The sequence below is a fragment of the Triturus cristatus genome, chromosome 5_1 (assembly GCF_964204655.1).
Source record: "Triturus cristatus chromosome 5_1, aTriCri1.1, whole genome shotgun sequence".
NCBI lineage: Eukaryota > Metazoa > Chordata > Amphibia > Caudata > Salamandridae > Triturus > Triturus cristatus.
In genome coordinates, this window is record NC_140587.1 from 966,582,595 (window position 1) to 966,607,938 (window position 25,344).

The following is a 25,344-nucleotide window of genomic DNA, read 5'->3' on the forward strand; positions in this document are numbered from 1 at the left end:
CTAAAATTGCCTTTGTGTATTATGGCATATGCCAAAGGCAGAAATGGAACTGGTCCAATCATTTTTGTCCACAGATTGAGAAAGCTAGGAAACATGTGAATAAATCTGTTTCTGCTTTTCTCCGAGACTATAGAATGGGGTCCATTTACAATAACAATCTGCGCTTTCATATGCAAGAGATGTATAGGAGAGATGGAGTACACTTTACTGATGAAGAAAACAGAGTCTTTCTCAACAACTTTAGACTCTGTATAGGTACTTACTTATAAGTACCAAAAACTCTCAACGAACACAACGGCTCTTTTTAGAGCCACTCAAGAACAAAACACTTAAGCTTGATGTTTATCTCCCAAAAATGTTTTCCCCTTGGAGTCGCACACCCAACGCGTTAGGAACCGTGTACCCTATGCGAGAGAAATCGTGCACCCCACGAGTTAGGATGCGCGAATCCCAATTTTACAGTAAAAAAAAAATAGCCCCTAGCACTAATTTTTACTATCCCCGGGGACCCCATCCTCCGGGGTTTATTAAAACACGTTGGGGACCGTGGGGGGAGCCCCAACGCCCCCACGGTCCCAGCCGGCTCCCCGCGTCCTTCGGGAGCCGGCATTGCTTTTCCATATGGGGAGCTGCTGATATGCAGCTCCACGTGTGGAAAAGCAATATCGTTTGGATCTTGAAAGAGAGAGCAGGTTTCCCTGCTCTCTCTTTCAAAATCCAAACAAAGTTTGCTATGGGAGGGCGGGAGTCTCCCGCCCTCTCATAGCAAACAACAGTGTCCTGGGGTGGGCACCCCAGGACACTGTAGGAGCTGGCCCTGGGGTGTGATGGTCCCCAGGGCCCTCAAGGGCTCCAGGAGGGGGGCCACACAGCCCCCCTCCCTCAATAAATAAAGCCCAGGGGGGTGGTGGTCCCTTGGGCTTGGGGGGGCGTTCAGACCACCACCCTATTTATTTATTTTCTAGCCCCGGGGGGTAGCGGTCCCCGGGGCTGGGGGCCCCCTGGGCTCCCCATTAATTTTGACAGATTTTGCCCCTGGGATTTGGCCCCCTGTGCTTTGGGGGTTTTTTTCCGGCTGGATCCACGCATCCTGTGCGCATTTTGCCGTTTTTTTTTTTCTTAAGAGGGGGCCCTGGGGGGTCCTTCTGGGACCCCCTAAGCAACACTAGAGGGTCAGAGTATTTCTACCCTGCCCCTTTTACATCTTTCACACACTTATTTCCCTTACTTAATCAGCCTCGCTTCTACCAAGGCACAAAATGGCTGCCAGCAGTTCCTGGTTTCGAATGTTCACAGACACTTGACAGCCAATTAGCCTTCAGCGCGTGATCGGGAAGGTGCGAGCACGGTTTGCAGAGGGTGCGCTCAGGGTGCACATAGGGTGCGCGGATCCTCCGAGGCCATAGATATATATGTACTTTTAACTCTAACTTTCTCAGGAACTACTGAACGGATTTACACCATTTATGCAAAAGACACAAGTCTGAACTGAGGACTACCTCTTTGCCAAATTTGGTGTAATTCCGTTCAGCAGTTCGGGCTGTAGCTGCGTCAACAGGTATTATGGGAAATTGCATGGGGAAAACGTGTTTTGGGACCCCCCTTTTTTCTCGGCCCCTGCTTGACAAATCACCCCGAAACTTTCAGGATAGTAGCGGAACGGAGCTGACCAAAAGTTTGGAGAATTTCGCGAAGATTCGTCAACCGGCGCCAGACTTATTGGAAATAGAATGTTGCGGATTTCCTATGGAAAATAGGTCCTAACTATAACTATATACTGGCGACCCCAGTAGGTAATATATATATTTATATATGACGATCACAATACTGGCTCCCCACTGGTCCTTGCTGTGACCAAACAGGTACAGACCACAAGGCGTTTCTGTTTCTTTTCAAAAGTGCTTTAGTTCAGGAACAAATGGTTTTCAACAATTGCTTCTTCAGGCCAGTGCCTTACATGACGCATTTTGACTGCTACAGCGCGGTCTTGATCACATGACGCGCTGCCTCACTTGTTTTCAGTTTTATAGTGTATGCAAATCACCTGTGCATGATTGGGCAATCCAACGACCAATGCAATCAACAACAGACTATTGTTCAATTCTCAATCTGCTAATTCATAATATGCTGTTTCATATTCCATTGAAAATTAATTTAAACATTTTTATTTATTGGACATACCTCTATTTGCAATTTTTTTTAAATCACATCAATATTGATAGTTAGCAAATATTAAACACTTGTTATCCTCACATAGTGCGATTAAGATAGTAATTAATAAATGAACACTCTGCAGAATATGTCACAACTTGGACATCAATGCTGCTACAAAATTGCAATGCTGATATTATCTATACTGATTCAAACAATAAAAACATTAATGTCCAGCTAGTCCTACGTATGTTCTCAAAAACTATATTTTCTCATATGGTTTTCACAATAGCATATTTCTAATAAAAACTCAGTCTGTTGAATTGTTGTTAAAACCCTGTATATTATTGAAAAAGTGCTAGTGCTTATAATATTGCAAAATCCCCATAAAGTGCAAAGTGCTTGAGAAAAAGTGCTATAGTGCACTAAAGTGCTTATGCAAAGAAGATTTATGTCCATAAGAACAACCAAAAATCACCATGAAGCCTCATATATGACAATAAAGTGACAATGCACAGTTGCTAACATATATTTAGCATCCAACATAAAAGTGTCATAAATGATAAAGTGCTAATGCTATGTATATTCTGGATAGACCCCGGTTCTATTCCCAACTCACAGTAACTTTCAAAATGTTTGCAGTACAGTTCATATATATTAAGTACTTTAAAACACCCTTTCATATGCCCCTATACTTAAAAGGAGGAGATAAATCTTTGTCAACCATATATAGTGTGATCAGAATGAGCATCTAGTTGATTGTCACTAACATACAGTTCTAAATTGATGATACATATTTAAAGGAAATTATGTAAATCCTCGCGTGTATTCAAACCATTGGGCATCTTAGTATCAAGTTCCATAATGAACTGTGATTCTAGCTGACACAATAGTTTCTCTCTATTGCTCCCTCGTCTGGATATGGGAACTGCCCCTATCACAAAGTATTTTAGTTTCCTGATGTTGTTGTGATGCACTAGCTTAAAATGACGGGCCACTGAATAATTAGGGTTGGAGTTCACAACAGCTCTCAGGTGTTGTAAAATCCTATTATATACTAGGAGTTTAGTACTCCCCATATACTTAAGCCCACACAGATATTCTAATACGTATAATGTGTGGTCTGTTCTGCAAATATAATGGCCTTTGATTTTAACAGGTTTCGTACTGAATGCCGTCATGTATTCAGTGGTGGTAACTCTGAACATGCAAACTCTGCAAGAGCTGCATTTGAAAAATCCTGTTTTGGTTGTCAACCAAGTGAGAGCTGGAGTAAACTCAGGACTGCTGTAGTGATCACGAAGATGTAGGATTAGTTATTTCTTCTTTATTTGAAGTAACTTTCATACATGTAAAAGGGTGCTGGCATCCTCAACAACGGCACATCTGGGATGAGCCTCCAACATTCCATAGCTCATACTTATACCATACAATGTGACATCATATCATTCTACAATGAACATTCCACCAGTGACACCGTAATATTTTACATCAATATACTACACATCCCCCTTTCTAATAATAATAAATAAAATACTGATAATAAAAATACTAACACAACAAAATGAAGCATTTTAATCACACACAAAATCTTGTAAAAATGTAGGTGTAACCACATGTCTTCCACACCTGGTAGACACATGATTACTATCTTTGCTGAGAAAAGAATTCATAGTAGGAACAGAAAGAGATGGAGAAGAAGTATCTTGAACACTAGAGTCCTGTGCCACTCTAGAATCCAATTCACTATGACTGGACCCTCTTTCAATGTCACTGCTTATAGTGGCATCTTGGCTAGTCTCAGTAATAGAATCGGAACTTGTAGTAGGGTTCAACCACCAGTAGTCAAGACCCACTCCTCCCTCTTTGGATATTTGATTTGTTCCAGACAATCTAGACAGAGCAACGCAACTCATGTGATGCACACCACCATCATCTAACATCACAGTATTGCGCATTACTTTGACGATAGTCTTAGGTTCTGAAAAACGAGCTTGTAAGTTACCAACTTTTTTAGCTGTTTTAATCCTTACCACTTGGCCAACATCTAAGGATACATTTTTAGTACCAAGTTTCGCATCAAAATATAACTTGTTCTTTCTTTGTGAGTTACATATGTTTTCTCTGACCCTAGTGCTGTCCCACTTTTATTCTTTTGATCTAACCATCCATATGGGAATAATTTTACAATATGGAAATCTTCCTCTCATTAATCCAAATGGACACTCCCCACAGGTATCATGCACAGTTATCCTGTAAGACCATATAATTTTGTCTAGTTCCGTATTCCAATTTTTTTTACATTTGTTAGCAAGTTGCAAAGTTCCTTTTATAACTCTGTTGACTCTTTCCACTACCGAATTCCCCCTGGGATGATACAAAGCTGAAAATCTTTGTTTAATACCAGTAGAATTCATGAACGTTTTCATTGTCTCTGACTTGAATTGTACCCCATCATCTGTTAGGATAGAACCAGGTAGTCCTTCTCTTAAGAAACACTCATCAAGAAATGTTATGACTATGTCAGTGTCAATACGTTCGACTACTTTTACCTCAATCCATCTTGAGAACAGATCAACTAAATCTAAAATGTGCTTGTATAAACCATCTTGCCACATAATTGGTCCCATAATGTCTAAGGCTACCTCTTCCCATGGTAACTTGGGGCACGCTATCGAAGACATAGGTGGATTAAATGTTTTTTGACTTTTGTCAGCACACTCACAACTTACACAATCACGGATATGTCTTTCTATTTCTGTGTCAATTCCAGGCCACCAGTATAAAGCTTTAACATTTCTTTTTGTCCTAGAGATCCCAGGGTGACCTTCATGTCCAATGTCAATTATTTTTTGACATACAACTTTAGGAGGATTGGGTTTTTCACCACGACCCAAAAACTTTCCATCAAAACTCAACTCATCTCTGACTTCCCAAAATGGTCTGATTTGTGGATTGAGTTTAGCTTCTGAAGACCAAACCGTTGTTAACTTTATCTAAAACACTTTTAAGAATATCATCTTTAGAAAACTCTCGCTCCCATTCATCCATGGATAAGCCATCCGCATCCGAGAATATTCCAGCAACACAACAATCATTCCATGAGCTATGATCAATCTCTGTGAGAGGTAATGACAATCTGCTTAAGAAATCAGCATGTACATTCTTAACTCCTGGAACATACTCAACTTCGTAAATATAGTCCTGCAATCTCATGGACAACCTTGCTATTCTTGCGGAAGCTCTACATAACCCTTCAGTTAGTTTTGTAGGCTTATGATCTGATCTGAGAATAAACTTTTTTCCCCAGATAAACTTTCGAAAATGCTCCATAGCCCATACGCACGCTAGAGTCTCACGTTCAATCACTGAATACTTCTCCTTACATGGTGAGAGTGAACGTGAGGCAAAAGCTATCACCACCTCCAAACCTTGAGTAGACCCTTGGGAAAGAACAGCTCCTAACCCAGTGCCACTTGCATCAGTGGTGAGAAACGTATTAGCCAATGGGTCAAAACCTTGTAAAGTGGGTGCATTTGTAATAGCTTCTATTATTTCCATAAACGCCTTCTGACACCCATCACTCCATACGAATGAACTCTTGTTTTTCATTAATAAACGCATTTCATATGTCTTCTGAGAAAATTGGTTGACAAACTTGGAATAAAATTCTGCCAATCCTAAAAAGGATCTAAGTTACTCTTTAGATTTTGGTGCCGGAGCATTGACAATAGCATCCACCAATTTTGCTTTTGGTTTGATGCTTTCATCGCAAATTTCATGTCCTAAATACGTAACTGATTTTTCCGCAAACTTACACTTGCTTAATTAAGCAACCAAACCATTCCTTTCTAGAATTTCTAATACTTTCCTGAGAACATCATCATGATGGGATTTGCTCTCACCCATGATCAGAATGTCATCCTGAAAAAATATAACTTCAGACATATGACCAAACAGCTTAGACATTAGCCTTTGGAAAACCGCAGCCGCTAAAGCTAAGCCAAACGGCATTCGCTTAAATCTGAAACACCCAAACGGTGTGCAAAATGTTGTCAAGTGTCTACTTTCATGGTCTAAGACTACTTGATGATAAGCAGCTGATAAGTCTAAAGTGGAAAACCACTTTGCCTTTCATGTTAATGACAACATTTCATCAATTCTGGGAAGTGGATATTGATCAACCAGTATATGGTTGTTCAAGTATCTTAAATCCACACATAAGCGGGCCTTCCCATTGGCCTTGCGGGCAACGACCAATGGAGAAACCCTCTCTGCAGCTTCAACTGTTTCAAGTACATTAGAACTCAATAACTTATCAAGATCAGTTTTAACTTCATCTCGTATGATCAAGGGTATGTTGCGTGCTTTGTGTATTTTTGGAACGGCACTCTCCTTGAGTCTAATTTTATGGGTAAAACCCTTAAGTTTTCCCATTTGTCCTGATAAAACAGACTGAAACTCCTTTAGAACCCATTTTTTAGTGTCTTCACCATCACATGAGATCAATACTTGCTCTTCGCTATTGGGGTCGAGAATGATATTCAAGCTTTTCTTATCTTTTCATCCTAGGACGGAAGGTCCTTCTTTGGCAACGTATAATTTACCTGTTGCATGCCTGCCTTTAAATCTGAAAACCAGTAGTCTGAAACCTTGAATATCAATTATTTCTCCCGTATAGCTTTCTGGAGTGATGTCTGGTGGTTCAAGCCAGCTGCCAATTTGTGAAACAAACTGCTCCTCCCATACCCGTTGAGCAATGATCGTATAGGGAGAACCAGAATCAGCAGCCAATTGAACCGATACACCACCTAACGACATATGACACAATGGTTTTGAGGAAGAGTTATCAGATATGTTAAGAACAACATTTTTCTTTTTGTTAATTTGCAAATGTAAATCTTCTTCACTAGAAGTTGAGTCAATATCAAGATCAGGCTCTTGAATACAGGAAACCTTCCCTTTTGATTTCATATTCCTTTTTTTTTCGGCATACTTTAGCAAAATGACTAATTATACCACATACTACACATTTTGTTGATCTTGCTGGACACTTCTGATAATTGACCGAATGAAATTGGCTACCACATCTATAACAAATTAGATTATTTTCTTTCTTATTCTCTAAGCTCTCTTTCTTATTCTCACCAGCTTTAACATCTTTGAAGGATTTGTGAGTGATTTTGCCATCAGAAATTTTACCAACAACTTCAGTTTCATTTTTTTCATTAGCCAATGTAGCTTTAGCACAACGCTCCGAAAGTTCTGCCTTTTTGACCATTGTAATAATATCTTTCAATGAACTTTCACCTTCAACCCATAACTTATCTTGTATGCTTTTGTTCTTCGCGTACATGACAATTTGATTGCATACAAATTTGTTATGTAGTTGAGCAAATCTACATTTTACAGTGAGTTTCTTTAATTCCGCAACGTAGTCTTCAATACTTTCATGTTTTTCTTGCTTCCGCTGGAAAAATGAATGTCTAGTAACAGCTATGCATACATTAGGTGAAAAATGGTCATCTAGATCAAGAATAGCCGCTTTGAATACATCTAAATCGCCACCAATTCTGTCTTGTTTCTGTAACTGGTTGTATCCTCAAAGTCCTTCAGGCCCAAGACATAACATAAGAATCCTTTTTTTTCTCTCAGGTGAGAAAGTACCACTGACATCCTCTAGGTTCGCAATGTAATTAATGAAGTATTCTTGCCAATCATTCCATGCAACTGTTGGCTCACTAGGAACTGGTAGAAACTCTCTAGGAGATTTGATCTGCATAGGATGCCCAGTAGTCTCTCCAGAAGACACATTAGTGGTGGAACTCGTCGTGGTAGGCATTTAGTGATGTTGTGTTACAACACCGATGGAAACAGAGACTGTGTGCTTGTTCCTTATGTAAAAAACGATGACTATCTTTACTTTTAAAATTGATCCCCCTTTTTTTTTTTATATATGTATATATTTTTTTTATAATGTCACTGCACAGCACCCTATAGTATTTAATTGAATAAACAGCCTTAAATCAATGTAAATAAATACATTTGCGAGCTATCGCAGTTCCTCGTTCGAAAACGCTGCTCCGATGCTGTATGCGTTACTATGGTAACGATAATGGCCGCTGCGTGTGACTTTGCGTGCACTGATGTTCACTACGTATCTAGAGAAACGTCAAAATGCCGCGTTGACGTCACGCGCCTCGAACACCCAAAGATGGCATTCTACAGAGCTGAAGGTTGCGGGATTCGAATTATTCCCGGAATGGCTGAGCGTGCAGGAAACGGTTGCTCCAACTGTGAGTACAAACGAACACCACTTCACTCACGACTTTTTAGCTTTCGAAGTCCCCAATAAATAGCACTTGACGTTATTCATATAGGAAACGACACTTCTCCTCAAAGGTTACGTAGTGCGCTTTCACGTCGTTTCTCCGCGGCTACACACCATGATGCGTCCTCTGATATGGCTTTATTTTCACGCGTGGAAAGTACTCGCCAGATCGTCACCAAAATTGTAGTGATCACGAGGACGTAGGATTAGTTAATTCTTCTTTAATTGAAGTAACTTGCATACATGTAAAAGGGTGCTGGCATCCTCAACAACGGCACATCTGGGATGAGCCTCCAACCTTCCATAGCTCATACTTATACCATACAATGTGACATCATATCATTCTACAATGAACATTCCACCAGTGACACCGTAATATTTTACATCAATATACTACAACTGCTCTTCATTATTGCAACCCTCATAGAGGGTGATCGCCTGAATGTTAATTATGGTTTTTCTGGAAGAATCCTATTTAGTGTGATGTCAGTTAACACTATCGGCCAGTGAGCATTGATTATCTGCCTGATTTGTCTTTCCTGTTTGCTGTATGTTGTGATCATCCTGATCTCTTGTGGTGTCTCCTCAACACTTTTAATGGTGGCTACATCAGGTTTAGTGATATCCTTTCTGACTGTTAGGCTAGCCTCTCTTGTCTGTGCATTTTCTTTCATGATGGCTTTGTGTAAGTCAGCACTCTTGTAACCACGAGCAATGAATCTCTGTGTTGCTTCCTGTTGGCATTGTACTAGGTCGATATCGGAGCTGCAAATTCTGCGTATTCTTAAATATTCCCCATAAGGGATCCTCCGTATCAAATGCCTAGGGTGTGCACTCCTTGCATGGAGAATAGAATTTCCTGCAGTCGTTTTTCTGTGGAGTTTAGTTTGGATTATACCATTATTGATGTAAACCTGCACATCTAAAAATTCTATGCTTTAGCCACTGATTTGTGCCGTAAACCTTAGATTTAATTCATTGCTATTGATTAATGGGACACATTTTTCTGCTTCCTCTTTAGTCTCCCTCCATATAATACAGACATCATCAATGAAACACCACCAATGAATCACATGCAGGTCCCACATTAATTTATATATATATAAAAAATAACGGTTAACGTGGTGTTATACTTAGGTGAATGTTGACTAACAAAGTAATGTTTTTCTCTCTAAAAACAACAGAAATTCCCAATCCCCAGGTACAGGTATAGTATCTCAAGTAACTATAACTCATGCCCCAAGGTAACTATAACTTGTTTCCCCGGAAATGATAACTCGCGCACAAAGGTAAATAAAACTCGCACTCCCACCATGCACAGCTTTCTCATCAATAATTTTACTGCAAATATTGCAGTGATATTGTTAATTATTTCATAGAAGATGTCATCACTGATGTGATATTTGGGGTAATTTGCAATCCACAGCGAGGGCGCCAGTCATAGTTAACTTAGGGCACATTATAATTTCTTGAGATAACTCTAACCCTAACTGTTGAATTTCTTTGGCTTTGTGTGTGTAAATTTTAAACCTAAATATAATGTAACCTGTTTTTTTTCAGTGAATTTCTATGTTTTTTTTATGCTGCGGGGTATGGCCACTGCAGCCAACACCCGCTGCAAGAATTACCAACAGGACCTTGCCTGGCTAACCCTCTAAAGCAACCAAGCTGGGAGGCGAGCAAGCAGCTCCCATCCCTAGGCTGATTTCGGCCCTGGGTTCCCCATCACCTGTGGCCTGCCACCTTTCTTCATGGGAGGGTATACTTGACCCTCCTCCAAAGGGCATAGTTTGTCCCCGCGTACCACATCTCCCTGGCCTTATTACAAACAGGAAGAGGACACACAGCTCACTCCCAAGGGAAGATTTCTGGCCCTTGGGACCCTATCTCCCAGGGCCCAACCATATATACAAGGGAGCGGGGGCAGACAGCCCCCCTACTTGGGCAAATATTGGCCCCGGGGACCCCATCCCCCAGGGCCTAATCTTTTAATAAATGGGGTGGGGTGGGGTGCCATATCCCAGGACCCTGCCATTGTCTGAAGAGGGCCAATATTGGTCTCGGGGACCCCAACCCCCAGGCCCCGGCCTGTAAATAGTAGGTGCTCCCGAGCCCTCCCAGGGCACCCACTTCCCCTTTGTTGGAGGCCAAAGTTCTTGCCTCCAGTGGGAGACGGCATTGCTCCCACCCACAGGCAGCAGCTTAAAAGGCTGCTTCCTGCGAACGGGAACAATTTTTTCATCTGTCTCCCTGCTCGCTTCACAGGTAGCTAGGAAACAGATAAAAATGCGGCTCCCAGTGGGCAGAAGCATTTTTCATGCTACTGCCAACTGGGAGTATTTGTTCTCGCTTGGTGGGAGCTTTGAAATTGCTTCCTTCAAGGGAAGAGCAAACATAGATTTCCTTGCCCACGGCAGTGCAGGCAGGAAAACTGCTACATCACTGGGGTGGCAACCTGGGACATAGCTGGAGCTGACCCTGGTGGATGGGGTCCCAAGGGCCATTAATGGCTGAAGGAGGGGGGCCACGTGGTCCCCTCCTGTTTTTTGGCACAGCCTGGCCCTGGGGTAGGCATACTAGTTTTGAAAATTTTGTGAAGGTTTGTCAAATTGTGCCAAAGTTATTAGCAAATGCAAAAAACTGCTCTGTCTGTGGAAATTAGATCCTAACTATAACTTCATACTGACAATCGCCAGTAGGTCATACACACACACACATACACCACACACACACACACACACACACACTTTATTCAAAATGCTTAAAAATCTAGATTATATATATATTACCTACTGGCGGTTGCCAGTAGGTAGTTATAGTTAGGACCTATTTTCCATAGGAAATCTGCAACATTCTATTCCCAGTAAGTCTGGCACCGGATGACGAATCTTCGCGAAATGTTTCAAACTTTTGGCCAGCTCCGGTCCGCTCCTATCCTGAAAGTTTCGTGGTGATTCGTCAAGCGTGGGCTGAGAAAAAAGGGGGGTCCCAAAACACATTTTCCTCATGCAATTTCCCATAGGACCTGTTGACGCAGCTACAGCCCAAACTGCTGAACGGAATTACACCACATTTGGCAGAATGGTAGTGTTGGAGGGAGGACCACCGGGGAGTCGGGGGGACTACTCCGGGGCACCTTCCTACCGCAAAGTTATAGCCGAGCGCCGCCTGAGAAGCCTCCTAGGAGAGGTCCTTCTCCTGTGATCGTACTAGGCCCAGTAACACCACTACACAGGACTCCGTTTCAGTTGCTTATCTTGGTGCTTTATCAATGGTAGCACATTCAATATTTTTACAGGGGGATCGAGTGATCCAGAAGAGTCTCAATGTCTTTGTGGGGGTAGGGTAGCGGGACAGTCTTAGTACCAGCCTGGTACGGGGAGGCTCTGCGCCAGACCTTGCGTGCTGGTCTCAAAGCAGCTCGGACGTGGGGAGCCGCGACGGTGTCTGCAGGGCTCGGGTGGTAGTTCCGCTTGGGTCGAGCCGCGACACAGTCAGCAGGGCTCCGGTGGTAGGTCCGCTTCGGTCGAGCCGCGACGAGGTCAGCTGGGCTCTGATAGTAAGTTCAACAAGGTCGGGCCGCGACAGCGTCAGCAAGGCCCCAAAGGTTCGTGAAGGTCTTCTAAGCACGATGGAGCCGCGACGTCGTCAGCAGGGCTCAGAGTGTAGTTTCAGGATGAGTCTTTCTCCGTAGGGTCAGCCGCGATCCGATCAGCAGGGCTCTTGACTCCGGGATACAACTGCCGGCTTGTTGCCGGGTCGCCCCAGATATAGGTCTGGAGCCCTTTGATGTCCGGACCCTTGCGCCCGGGGGGGGCGGAGAGGCCGGGTCGGGAGCGGCCAGACGCCCAGCAGGAGAGGCGCCAGGCCCAAGAGAGCTGTGGGGCGATCGCACCTAGGTGTGGAAGGACGGTTGGGGGTCCCATCGATACTGCCCTCCGCCGGGAGTGGGGAGGTGTCCACGAGGTATCCCCCTGGCCAGGGGTTGGCGCCCCGATGTCGGGCCTCGCTGGGACCGAGGCCGGGTGGAGTGGGGTCACGTAGGTGGTTACGTAGTGTCACGTACAATCCAACATGGAGGAGCCCAGAGGTGCATGGGACCTCGTGCGGCTTAGCGAGGGGGAACAGGACCACGCCGCGAGGCTGGCTCCAACACGCGTCCCCCCCAGCTGAAGGCAGGGAGAGTCACCCATCTCCTTGGGGGTTCTCCTCGCCGAGGCAGAAGAATCTGGACAGGCCGTCGGCATTGGCGTGGTCGTTGCCGGGCCGGTGCTCCACAGTGAAGTCCATCCCTTGCAGCGAGATGGACCATCGCAACAACTTGGGGTTCTCGCCCCGCATTTGCATTAGCCACCGCAAGGGCCGGTGGTCAGTTTGGACTCTGAAGTGGGTGCCGAAGTGGTAGGGCCGGAGCTTCTTGAGAGCCCATACCACAGCGAAGGCTTCCCGCTCGATGGTGCTCCACCTCTGTTCTCGGGGCAGCAGTCGGCGGCTGATGAAGGCCACAGGTCGGTCGAGGCCCTCGGTGTCCATCTGGGAGAGGACCGCCCCGACCCCGTACTCCGAGGCATCGGTCTGAACCACAAATTCCTTGCTGTAGTCAGGGGCCTGTAGCACAGGGGCAGCACACATGGCCGCCTTGAGGGCTTCAAAGGCGGTCTGACAGCGGGGCGTCCAGTGCACCGCCTTGGGCTGTTTCTTGGAAGTGAGCTCCATGAGGGGCCCCACAATACTGCCATAATCCTTAATAAATCGCCGGTAGTAGCCTGTGAGGCCTATGAAGGCCCGGACAGCGGTCTGGGTTGCGGGGGGCTCCCACGCCTGGATGGCATCGACCTTTAACTGGAGGGGCGCCACCTGGCCACTCCCCACCTGGTGGCCCAGATAGGTCACAGTTCCTTGACCGATCTGGCACTTGCTGGCCTTAATCGTGAGCCCGGCCCTTTGGAGAGCGGCCAGGACTTCTCCGAGGTGTCCTAGGTGCGCGGCCCAGTGGTTGCTGAAGACGGCAATGTCGTCGAGGTAGGCCGCGCTGAAAGCTTCTAGCCCGGCCAGGACCTTGTTCACCAGCCTCTGGAAGGTCACTGGGGCGGTCTTCATAGCGAAGGGCATCACCCAAAAGTGGTAGTGCCCCTCGGGGTGGAAAAGGCGGATCGTTCCTGGGCGCCGGGGGATGAGCTTGATCTGCCAGTACCCAGCGGTGAGATCAAAGGTGCTTAGGTAGCGGGCGGCCCCTAAGCGATCGATCAGCTCGTCTGCCCGTGGCAGGGGGTGGGCATCGGTCTTGGTGACTGTGTTCAGGCCCCGGTAGTCTACACAAAATCTGAGTTCCGGGGGGGTGCCGGGGGCGGCGGCCTTCGGCACATAGACGACAGGGCTGGCCCACGGGCTGTCGGATGGCTCGATGACTCCGAGGGCGAGCATTTTGGAGACCTCGGTCTGTATGCAGGCTCGGACTCGGTCGGGTACTCTGTAGGCACGGTGTCGCACAGGGGAGCTGTCCCCGGTGTCCACGTCGTGGACGCACCAGGGGGTCACCCCGGGCGTGAGAGAGAAGAGGGCAGCGAAGGGTTGCAGCAGCTTCCGGCAGTCATGGCGCTGTTCTGGGGTCAGGGTGGCGGAGAGGTGGACACCCTCCAAGGAGCCGTCTTGGCCCGAGGACCCCAGGAGGTCTGGTAGGGGCTCGGAGTCGCTTTCGCCCCCATCGTCGGTAGCCAGCAGCAGGCTTAGTTCAGTTCGTGCAAAGTGGGGCTTGAGCCGGTTGGCGTGTAGGACCCGAAGGGGGTTCCTCGGGGACTCCCTGTCGACCAGGTAGATGACGGGGCTCTTCCTCTCAACCACCTTGAAGGGCCCGGTCCACTTGTCCTGCAGGGTGCAGGGGTCCACGGGCGACATGACCCAGACTTGCTGGCCCGGCTCGAACTCGATGGTCGAGGTGTTTTCGTCATACCAGCGTTTCATGTCTTCTTGGCTGGCTTCGAGGTTGGCTTCTGCCAGGGCCCGGAACTTCCGAGTCTGGTTCCGCAGGGTCAGGAGGTACCGGTAGACGTCGGGGGGGGCATCTTGGACGTTCGCCTCCCAGCCCTCCTTAACCAGGCTGAGGGGCCCTCGGACGGGGTGCCCATATAACAGTTCGAAGGGGCTGAAGCCCAGTGATTTCTGCGGTACCTCTCGATAGGCGAACAGGAGGCAGGGCAGCAGGACGTCCCATCTCCTCCTCAGGGGATCTTCCAGGCCCTTGATCATCCCCTTCAGGGTTCTGTTGAACCGCTCGACCAGTCCGTTCCCCTGAGGGTGGTAAGGGGTGGTGAATTTGTAGGTGACCCCACATTGTTGCCAGAGGGATCTCATGTACTTCGAAATAAAGTTCGTACCCCTGTCGCTCACCTCTTCTCGGGCGAACCCCACCCTGGAGAAGATGCCCATCAGGGCCCGGCCCACCACTGGAGCTGTCACAGTGCGGAGCGGGATGGCCTCGGGGTATCGGGTGGCGTGGTCGACCAGTACCAGGATGAAGCGGTGTCCCAGGGCGGTTCGGGGGTCGAGGGGCCCCACGATGTCGATCCCTACTCGTTCGAACGGGGTGTGGACGGCTGGAAACGGTTGGAGGGGGCCTTGACTCGACCCCCAGTCTTTCCGCTAGCCTGGCAGGTCCGGCAGGACCGGCAGTGGTGGTCCACGTCTCTCCGCATTCGGGGCCAATAGAAATGGGTCACTAGGTGGCTGTAAGTTTTGTCTTGCCCGAGGTGTCCGGCGAGTGGCACGTCATGCGCCAGGTTCAGGAGGAACTCTCGGAATCGGAGGGGAGTCACCAACACCCGGCCGGCTCCCAGTTCGGCGACTTTCTGCTCGCTATACAATAAGTCATTGTCCCAATAGATCCAGTGGGTTCCCGTGGGGTCCCCCGAGGCCTGGGCGGCCGCTTGCTGTCGGGCCCCCTCGAGGGACGGGCAGGCCTTCTGCTCCTGCTGGAATTGTTCGCGGGTGGGGCCCCCGTCGTTTCGCCACTGGGCCAGCTCGGGCATCTCGCTGAGGGAGCCGGCCTTGTCGGGGGAAAGTTCGGATGGCCCGGCCTCATCGTCAGGTTCCTCCGTGCCGGAGGGGGGTGGCAGTTCTTGACCCGTAGGCTCGTCGGGGGCCGCGGCAGCGGCGGGTTGGGCGGTCATGGACCGGGTGGTGGCGCAGGCCCACTCGGGCAGCCCCAGCATCCCCAAATGCTCTCGGCGCTCCACCTGGGCCCAGGGGGAGCTCTCTAGGTCGTTCCCCAGGAGGCAGTCCACTGGGGCGTCATCCTGGACAGTTACTTTTAGAGTGCCGGACACTCCTCCCCACTCGAAGGGGATCCTGGCCATCCGGCACATGCTTTCGGTGTTGTCCGCGGTCCGGACAGGGCATAGGACATGCAGCAGGATTTGTTCGGGGGTCACCAGGTGGCAGCGGACAGCGGTCACACTGGCCCCAGTGTCCCGGACGGCTTCGGCCCGTTGTCCATTGATGGTGACCCACTGCTGGTACTTCCGGGTGTTGCTTGGGATGGCAGCTCGGGGCACCATTTCTCGGGGGCCCAGGCATACGAGTGACATGGCAGCTGGTTCCCACTCGGGGGACCCGTCCTCGCGGTTTTCCTCCTCTTCCTCTCCTTCCCCCAGGGCTGCGGCGGCTATTTGTCGGGGAGGGGGCCCAGCGGTCCCGTTCCGTCGGTTCACGGGGCAGGCCGGGTCGCTCGCATAGTGGCCGGTCTGTTGGCATCCGAAGCAGGTCACTGTTGGTCGGGGTCCAGGCCTGGCGATGGGGGTCCCCCTTTGGACCAGGGTCGGGGACGTGTGGTTGGCGGCTTGGCCTCGTGGTGGGCTTCTGGGCGGCCCAGCCGTTAATTCCCAACTGCGGTGGGACCCCCCTCCTCCGGCCCGCTGGCGAGGAGGTCCCGTGGTACTCCGTTGGTAGTCCCCCACGGGGTTCCGGGGGACCTGGGTGTTGACCCATCGGTCGGCTTCGGCGGCGAGCTTCCGGGGCTCGGTCAGCTTACTGTCCAGGAGGTGTTGCCTCAGTTCCACAAAGCAGTTGTTGGCGAGGTGCTCCCAGACAATGAGGTCGAACAGTTCGTTGTGCGAGGTGACCTTGCTCCCTTTTATCCACCCTTCAAAGGCCCGGCTGAAGAAGTCCACGTATTCGACCCATGTGGTACCGGGGAGCTTCTTGCAGTCCCGGAAGCGCTGCCGGTACATCTCGGCTGATAGTCCGTAGCGTGTGAGTAGGGCTTCTTTCATGTGGTCGTATGATGTCATCACTGCGTCGGGGAGTTGCAGCAGGTTATCCCGGCCCTCGCTGAGGAACCTCCCCCATAGGCCGGCACCCCAATCCTTCCGGGGTACCCGATGGGAGGTCATGGCTACCTCGTAGGCTCGGAACCACTGCTGGATGTCGTCATTTTTGTAGTATTCCTTGACGACATCCTTGGGGATATGAACCTTTGGCTCGGTCAGTGGCAGAGCGTCCCGGGCCCCGGGGGTGCTGGTCTCCCCCGTTTTGGATTTCAGTTCGAGTTCCTTGAGGCCCCTCTCGTGCTCGAGGGTTAGCCGTTTCTCTTCTAGTTCTCGATGCCGTTTCTTTTCTTCGATTTCCTCCTGCAGCCGTAGTTGCTCCAAGGCTAGTTTCTTTTCCGCCAGCAGGAGTTCACCGTCCAGCCGGAGTCGTGCGAGGTCCATTTCGTGTGTCCGGACCCTCTCCCGTTCTTGCATTTCTTCGTGGGATAGGCCGGCTTCCGGGATGCTTCGCCCCCCATCTGTCGGGGTTATGGTCGGTGGCAGGTTTCCGTCCCGGGCCGAGTTTCCCTTCGGCTCGGGGTGGAGTGGTCTCGGATTCTGCCCAGGCTTTCAGGGCTTTCTGCATTTCTTCCTTGGTGCCCAATCCTGTGGTTGGGATCCCTTTGTCCTTGCAGAATTGTTTCAGTTCTTTGTGGGTGTATTCTTCCAGCCTTTCCGGCTGGAAGGTTGCGGCCACGGTTGCTTCTTGGCCGTTCATGGTTCCCTTCTTTCCGTCTGGTTAGGTAGCGGGTGCGTTACTTACCTGTACGATTGCGTCTGGCTCGGATCCCGTCGCTGGCCACCAAATGTTGGAGGGAGGACCACCGGGGAGTCGGGGGGACTACTCCGGGGCACCTTCCTACCGCAAAGTTATAGCCGAGCGCCGCCTGAGAAGCCTCCTAGGAGAGGTCCTTCTCCTGTGATCGTACTAGGCCCAGTAACACCACTACACAGGACTCCGTATCAGTTGCTTATCTTGGTACTTTATCAATGGTAGCACATTCAATATTTTTACAGGGGGATCGCGTGATCCAGAAGAGTCTCAATGTCTTTGTGGGGGTAGGGTAGCGGGACAGTCTTAGTACCAGCCTGGTACGGGAAGGCTCTGCGCCAGACCTTGCGTGCTGGTCTCAAAGCAGCTCGGACGTGGGGAGCCGCGACGGTGTCTGCAGTGCTCGGGTGGTAGTTCCGCTTGGGTCAAGCCGCGACACAGTCAGCAGGGCTCCGGTGGTAGGTCCGCTTCGGTCGAGCCGCGATGAGGTCAGCTGGGCTCTGATAGTAAGTTCAACAAGGTCGGGCCGCGACAGCGTCAGCAGGGCCCCAAAGGTTCGTGAAGGTCTTCTAAGCACGATGGAGCCGCGACGTCGTCAGCAGGGCTCAGAGTGTAGTTTCAGGATGAGTCTTTCTCCGTAGGGTCAGCCGCGATCCGATCAGCAGGGCTCTTGACTCCGGGATACAACTGCCAGCTTGTTGCCGGGTCGCCCCAGATATAGGTCTGGAGCCCTTTGATGTCCGGACCCTTGCGCCCGGGGGGGCGGAGAGGCCGGGTCGGGAGCGACCAGACGCCCAGCAGGAGAGGCGCCAGGCCCAAGAGAGCTGTGGGGCGATCGCACCTAGGTGTGGAAGGACGGTTGGGGGTCCCATCGATACTGCCCTCCGCCGGGAGTGGGGAGGTGTCCACGAGGTATCCCCCTGGCCAGGGGTTGGAGCCCCGATGTCGGGCCTCGCTGGGACCGAGGCCGGGTGGAGCGGGGTCACGTAGGTGGTTACGTAGTGTCACGTACAATCCAACATGGAGGAGCCCCGAGGTTCATGGGACCTCGTGCGGCTTAGCGAGGGGGAACAGGACCACACCGCGAGGCCGGCTCCAACAGGTAGACCTTGGTTTAGAGTCGTGCCTTTTGCTTAAATGGTGTAAATCCGTTCAGTAGTTCCTGAGAAAATCAAAAGTAAAATCACATATATATCTGGGCGGAGCCTAACCACATATCTCATCGTGAGATCTGATTGGCTGTCAGCAGTTCAACCAAGAAGGGTTAGCAGCCATCTTGGGATCAATATACATGATAGCACCTCATTGCAGTTAATAGAAGGTTTTAAGACTTTAGTTACATTATAAATCATTTGTTGATGGTACCATACTCATTTAAGGAATTGTGGTATGTTCTAAGGTGATTTTACCATGTGAAAAAGCCTTCTGCTGGGATATCATGAATCATGTTTGAGAGAAAACTATTTTCACATGCTTTTCCCACAGAGGTTTGGAAGGTGATCTATAAGCTAAACTGAGAGCATATTTTCTGTAAATTCACATTATCTTTCTTAGTCATGTAAGAATGAAGTCTGACATTCTCAGTAAAACATGTACATCCAACAAAGGGCAGAGACTGTCAGTTGATTCCTTTGTGTTCTACTGCAGCTTCCCAGAGTGTTCCAAAGAACAACTAGAGCGCTAACACTCCTACTTATGATAAACGTATGGCACACCTGAAGCCATCTTGATTGGAATAAAGTGGTAACTCTTAAAACATTTAATTTAAAAAGGAACAAAATGAGGGGGTTCATTTTGCCATAGAATGTATGACTAGTGCTGCAGAAAGAAAAATTAGGGCACATTTTGAGTGACTTCTCAAATCCTTTTCTATTTCTTTAAAGAGATCTGACATGCAGACTGAAACATGCACTTTCAATACCAGCAGCAGACGTCCTTGGTGAGCAGTAGCTTTACTACAGTGATCTAATGAGCAACTAGAGTGCTAACATTCTGAATTTATGGCAAATGTGTGACACATCTAAATGCCTTCTTCATTGAATCAAAGTAAAAAAACGACAGTATGCCTACTGAGGAGACTGTAGTAAACGAGAGCGCTAACAGTCTTACTTGTGACAAAAGTATGGCACACCTGAAGCCATCTTGATTGGAATAAAGTGGTAACACGTAAAACATTACATTTGCAAAGGAACAAAATGAGGGGGTTCATTTTGCCATAGAAATTATGATTAGTGCTGCAGAAAGAAAAATTAGGGCACATTTTGACTTCTCAAATCCTCTTCTATGTCATTAAAAAGTTCTGACATGCAGACTGAAACATGCAGCAGACTTCCCTTGTGAGCAGTAGATTTACTACAGTGATCTAATGAGGAACTAGAGTGCTACCATTCAGAATTTATGGCAAATGTGTCACATCTGAATGCCTTCTTGATGGAACCAAAGTAAAAAAGCATTGAAAATGTAATAGGTCTCGCCCTCGTTTATGTTAAAGCAATTCTGTTTGTAATTATGTGGCTTTTTAGCTTTGCTTTTATTAGTGTTTTTCAAAATTTCATGTACATAACATGCATATATGTATATGTATGCATGCATTTATATTTGTATTTATATTGATATGCAGATTATATATATGTTTACATATGTATGTATATATTCGCTGAAAAAACCATAGGTTTCAGGGGCGTTATAGTTAGCTGGACTTTTCACTCGTACAAAACCATTGAAATTCCCCCGTTATAGTTAGTTCAGCTAACTATAACTCCCGCTCACGCAATGCACTGCGTCACATATTACATCACTCATGACATGGTCAGTGACATCACTCATGACATCACTCATGACATCTCAAATTATTTCCCCAACTAAAAACGCGCCACAGGGTGTGTTTGCACACGTCACCTCAGGCCCCGTCCCCTCACTTCACCACTGTGTAAACGCACCCTGTGGCCGTTCTAAGTTGAGAGATTAAGTCCCCTTTAATCCTAAGGGTCCCTATGGTCAAACTAGCCCACTAGGTAAGCGCCACAGAGCTGCGTTGCATAGAGGTGTAAAAAGGGGCGTGGCCTCAGAACACCTGTCTGCAACGCAGCTCCCTGGCGCATACTGGAGATACCTGTTGGGCTAGTTGGCCCTCAAGGACCCTCAGTATTGAAGGGGAATTAATTCCCCAACTTACAACTGGCCAGGGGGCACGTTTGCAGAGTGCTGCACAGAGGGGGCGTGGCCTCCGGCACAATGCCGGTCTTTTATTTATTTTATTTTTTTAAGAAGGAGGGCTGTGTGGCCCCCCTTCTTTTTCTAATTTACTGGCCCTGGGGGCCCCATCCCCCAGGGCCTGCACCCTAATTTTTTTTGTTGAAAAAAACGTAATTTGGCCCTCCCAAGGCCTTAATCGGCCCCGAGGACCCCAACCCCCGGGTCTTGGCCTTTTTTTTTTATTCTTTAGGAGGAGGCTGCGTTGCCCCCCACTGCAGGCCACTTATGGCCCCGGGGATCCCAACCCCCGGGGCCGGCCTTTGTTTTTTATTATTTTTTTTATAAATATATTTAGAGAAAAACCTAGGACATGCTGGACAAACCGTATGTGCCTATCACCATGACGATTTGCGGGATATTCATTAAAAGGCGCCTATGCATAGAATGAATCCACATGGAATGTATTTACACCGCTAGTGAAGCTCTGATGTGTCTGACGCCCTACCGTACCTAATCCCGGCACCCCGCCGATGGGTACTCTCCAAGTAGACACCCTTGTCATTTATTTATACAAACATGGGTAGCTATTGACGGGCACATTTAATATACACGCACACCAAGCCATTCAAGGCGGATTCGACAAAAATTCGACCAAACTATGCAAGTAACCCCCCTCACGGTTAATAAAACACACATCCACCGCCGGATGTGTAATACTTTTTATTTTACTCTCTGGAAAGGAGACGAACCTCACTTGAGAGTCACAGCGAGCTCCTGGCTGAGCCCAATGCTGTGTTACACCCACCAGTGCCCGCCGAGTGCCTCACACCTCTGTGTTGTATTCCACCAGCTAGTGCGTACTCTCTAGCCCATGTGCACTGTGACACCCCGTGAATATGTCATGCCACATCTTGCCTTCGCACGGGTTATATTGCCCCATCTAACGTGCCTTCCTCGATGCCTATGTTATAACGTACAGCGCTATGCCATACATATTACAATCTGGGATCCATGTCTTTGTCACAGTGCATATGCAACGTTACACTCCCCTGCACATATTTTATATTACAACTTTAGAGACTAGTTAGGTTACACAACACTACCCTGTGCATATTACACTCCAAGGCGCATATCGCATAGCACGCGCTAGTGCCTGTGCTATCTCGCGCTCTCCAATGAATCTGTCATTGCGCACAATGTATTGCATATTATATTTCACTCCCCGGTTCATCTTATATCACACTTTTTGGTGCATAGTTTATACCATATACTATATCTAGTTTTCATTTTCAATCGTGCTCTCAGGACTATGTTCTGTATAACACTGTGTCCACCTACCCTTTTCACGGGCATTACATTTTGCGATGGGGGGTGGAGGGTCAGGGGGTGTTTCTGCCAAGTGAATCCGGAGTCACAGTCACAAACGTCCTCTTCTTCCTGAATAAAAGTGAGATTATGCTGCATACTTGTTTATATTTTAAGTAGTTCGCACAGACACACATTTTAAAAACAATAAAGTTCCTAATACCCACCTTCTCTGAACAGTTAGCCTGCTGCCCCAACCACCTCCTCCCTATCCTCTGTTGTCTGAATCCATGGACTAGCCTCCTCCCTCCTGCCATGCATGGTCTGATGTGCTGCCACTGCCCTCCATTTAGCATGATGTACCAGTCCACTCCTCCTGCCCTCCATTGCCCAATTATTTGGCCCATCATTGACCTCCTGCTTGGCCTCTGTGCTTAGCTTGCTGCCCATATTCTCCTTCCCCCTGCCCTCCGATGTCTTTGTGCATGCCCCTGCTCCATCCTTTTTGCCCACCATGTTCCATGGACCTGCCACTCCTATCTACTCTGAGTGTTCTGTTGAGCTGCCACTCCCCTCCCACCTGCCTAGCATTGTCAGATGACTGTAACCTGTCCCTGCCACCTCCACACTGCCTGTCCACATGCCATGCCCCTATCCCCTTCCTCCTGTCCTCCATGGTCCATTTTACTGCCACACCCTTCTGCCCTCCCTGGTCTATGTGCTGCAACTGCTCCTCCTGCCTGCCCCGTGCGATCTGTTGTGAGGCCCCTTCCCCTGAACTCTCTTGTCTGTGCCCAGGTCCTGACCCTCCCTTCTATCCTCCATGGTCCTTTGTGCATGCCCCTGCACCCTCCTTCTTGCCCATCATAGCCATTGTGCTGCCACTAACCCTCCTGCTTGCCATGCATGGTCTTCTGTGCTGCCATGGCCCCTCCCACCTTCCCTGTGTGGTCAGCTAGCTGCCCCTGACCCCCTCCCACCTTCCCTCCATGGTCTGTGTGTATGCCATCATAGTCTCATTGTTGCTCTCCATGGTGTGTTTTGTTTCTAATGCCCATCCTGCCTGACCTCCATGGTCATCTTGCTGCTCCTGCCCTGCCCCCTTGCCCCCAGCCCTCTTTTTCCATGTGCAGACCCCTATTCCCTCCCTCCTGGCTTGTCTGTTCCATTGTAATGCCCCTGATCCATCCCTCCTGCCCTTTATGGTCTGTTATGCTGCAGCTTTCACTCCTGTCTGTCCATTATGGTCAGCTAGCTACCATTGCCTCTTTCCCCTCTGTTCTCTGTTGTCCATGTACATGGTCCTGTCTAGGGGTGGGCGGAATTTGCGAAATTAACTTTTGCAAATTATCGCGAAAATGTTTAAAATTATCTCAAACAAGCGGAAATATCGCGAAGATGCGGAAGTTTTTTTCCGGCATGTTCGCGAGATTTTCTGCATGGTTGCGGGTCGCCAACTTACCCATGTGGTTGCTTGCGGGCGCGGCCATCTTGTTTTGAGTTGTCTCGCGGTGCATGATCGCGAGAAGAAAGACGTGATCGCGCGACGCATGACGTCACTGCGGGTGCGAACTCTCGCGAGACAGCGCAAATGGCTAAAAACAATACAACATCTCATGGAGAACGCGACCGGATCAAGAAAACTTGTCGGCGAACGCAGGGATTCAGGTAAGGCGCGAGAATGTATTATTTTACAGCGCGAGCAAGAAACAAATTATCGCCAAGCTGCGGAAACCGGAATTTTTGACATTTTCGCGCTCTCCGCGGAACGCGAAAATGTCAAATTATCGCAATTTCCGCGAACGGAACGAAATTTTCGGCCAGGCCTAGTCCTGTCCCCTCCCTATTGCTTTCTATGGATTGTTGTGCTGCACTCCCATCCTGCATGCGCTGTGTGGTGTATTGTGCTGCTGCAAACCCTGATGCCTGCCTTGTAGGGTCAGTTTGGTGCACCTCTCCATGTCCCTCCTGTCCTCTGTTTTCCGAGTCCATGTCCCTACCCCAATTCCTCCTGCCTACCATGATCCAATGTACCATGCTTGCGAACATTTTGAACTTGGTAAGAGGGAGATTTTGAAAAAAAACTGGGGTATTGATTTTCCCCTTTGATTTACATTGAAAAAGAGGAGATTGTAGATAGAAGAAAGATCAAATAAAGCTCATTTTAGCTTAAAAACATTGGACGTTTCCTGGCTGAAACGAGTCTGTTGGCATGTATGGTTGTACTACCACTGCCTCTTCCTTCTGCCCACAATGGTCTATTATATTGCCACAGCCTCTCTTGCCAGTCCTGTATTGTTGGTTTGTTGCCCCTGCCCCCCTTTCCACTGCCCTCCATAGTCTTTTGTGCTGCCACTGCCCTTCCTGCCTGCCCAGTGTGGTGAAATTAATGCATCTGCACTCTCCTACCTGCCTTCAATTTTCAGAGTCCGTGCCCCTGGCCTCTGCCTCTCAACAGTATCCCAATGAACAACTAGATTGCTAACATTCTATATTTATTACAAAAGTGTGGAACGCCTGACGTCATCTTGATGTAATCAAAACTGTAATACCTAGAGTATTTCCTTTAGAAATTACATATATGAGAGGGTCTTATTTGCATCAAAATTATGGTTAGTGCTCTAAAAAACTAAAATGAGGACATTTTCTGAGTTTTCAAATAGCGACAAAGAACTTTTAAATTATTTGTAATCTTTATTTTTTTTTTCTCCAGTTGACCACTTGATTAAATGTTGCACCTAGGGGAGAGGATGTGGTGTTACTTCCAGAGCTGCAGACTTTGCAACTGGGGAACCAGGTTGGAGTTTCTGCTTTAACTCAACATTCTGTGATTCTGGTCAAATCACTTAATCTCCCCATGTCTAGAACCAAAATGAATTTGATCTTGTGTGATGTAACCAATGCTCATGTAAAGCACTCCAATACATGACAAGTCTGCAATATATAAAACTGCAAATACACAACAAATAAGTGTTTTGCACACTTCTGTCATTGGGCTATACTTGGGCTACATCTGGGTGATATTTGGGCTACATTTGGGCTCTTTTGTCTCTGGTGGCCATCTTGGGAGATTTATTGTTATGAAGTTTCCTAATTTCCTCATTTACTGCAGTCTCCTCGGTGGGAAATACTTTCAGTTTTTTACTTTGGTTCCATCAAGAAGGCATTCAGATGTGTCACACATTTGCCATGAATTCTGAATGTTAGCACTCTAGTTGCTCATTAGATCACTGTAGTAAAACTACTGCTCACCAGGGAGGTCTGCTGCTGGTATTCAAAGTGCATGT